A 1,593-nucleotide genomic window follows, 5' to 3' on the forward strand; every position below is an offset into this window, starting at 1 on the left:
GGTTTATCCCCCGAAGAGGAGGAGTTGGAAAGAAGGAAACGCGGTTTATCGCTTATTTAGCGAACCACCGCTAGAGGACCAGAGGGCGCTGACAGACGTGGAACATGCGCTCCACGAGTGTCGCCGGTTTTTGTCACTTTTACGGCCCACGGGCCCTGGAAATATGGCCATTAAGAGCGGAGGGAACACGAGGTTGTCGAGGAAGACCCGTAAACACGACACGAGACCCGGTCAGGGGCCACGGACTCGTATTACACGAGTTTCTTGCGACGAATAGCGACACGAGAAGATCTTGTCTCTTTCTATCCTCGTGGACACGCGCTACGCGTGGATTGAATAATATGAAAATAATGTGAAAAACGATCTTTATTTTCTTTAATTTTATTTAAATTTTCAACAAGCTATTCGAGAAACAAAATTTAAATTTTCGATTGATCTTTGTCCCATTTTTCTAATTCTTCAAAAATTTGAAGAAATTCTCAAGAAATTAAAAAATGTATAATTATAATAAATTCAAGATAAAAGATCTGTCAACCAAAGAATCCATTGAATAATGAAGTAAACGAAGATGTATTATTTACTTTATTTGAAGTGTAATTTTTCTTAAATATCGCGAATTAGAAATTTGCTAGAGGAAAAGTACTTCAAGGACGTGACAAGGACGGCAACGACGTTTGTTTCGTCGAAACATCAAAAATACATTAAAAGGCCATCTTGTTTGTCGAAACGTTATTGGGATACAAATATGCAAGGTTTAATTATATGCCATTAGCGGGAAATAGCGGAATTCTTGACATTTGGAGAACTTTGTGCACGAGGTATTATTGTAATTGTTTAGTCGCGTGATGAGGAGTTATTTAAATTATCGCAATGACGGGCAGCAAAAGTTCTCAAGGAGTCATTTCAATCGCGTTGCATTGAATAGAAGGAAGGAGAGGGAATAATGCAGCAAAACGCGTTTAATGAGGTTGAGCGAATCTCATTAACGAGACTATAAATAACATAAAAATCCCATTCGCCATCCCTCGTGATTTCCCCATTTCCCCCTTTCTCTATCTTCTCCTTTTCTGAAAATTGTCCAGAAACTTCATTCCTAATATATAATCCATCCTTTGATCATGCGAAAATTGAAGATAAATTAACCATGGAACCACCATTTTAAGAATCAATTCTACTTTTTTTTTTACATCGAATTCTTTCAGGAAGAGAAATTTTCGAAACAACAGGGGTCCCCTTTTCCAGGGAAAACTGATATGTACACGTGTGTACACCGATCTACGGGTGGTCGTGTATACCTATACGTATTTCTCGTAAGGAAAAATACACGAGGAGATGTTATGTTGTTGCTAAAACACGTGTGAACAATTTTTCTAAAAAGAAAAAAAAAATCCTCCATCCTGTTGTATCATCTCTCAAAATGGAACAAACAATGCAGAATTTAGTTTTTCACTCTCGATTTCGAGGTTGTTATTCTCAAGAACGATCACGATATTTTTCGAAGGGAATTCTCATCGGGGATGAATTCGTTTAGTCTGCGCACAAGTGTTGGCCGAGAGATAGATAGATAGAGAGAGACAGAGAGAGAGAGAGAGA

This window comes from Apis dorsata, unplaced genomic scaffold (assembly GCF_000469605.1).
Source record: "Apis dorsata unplaced genomic scaffold, Apis dorsata 1.3 scaffold_260, whole genome shotgun sequence".
In the NCBI taxonomy this organism is placed as follows: domain Eukaryota; kingdom Metazoa; phylum Arthropoda; class Insecta; order Hymenoptera; family Apidae; genus Apis; species Apis dorsata.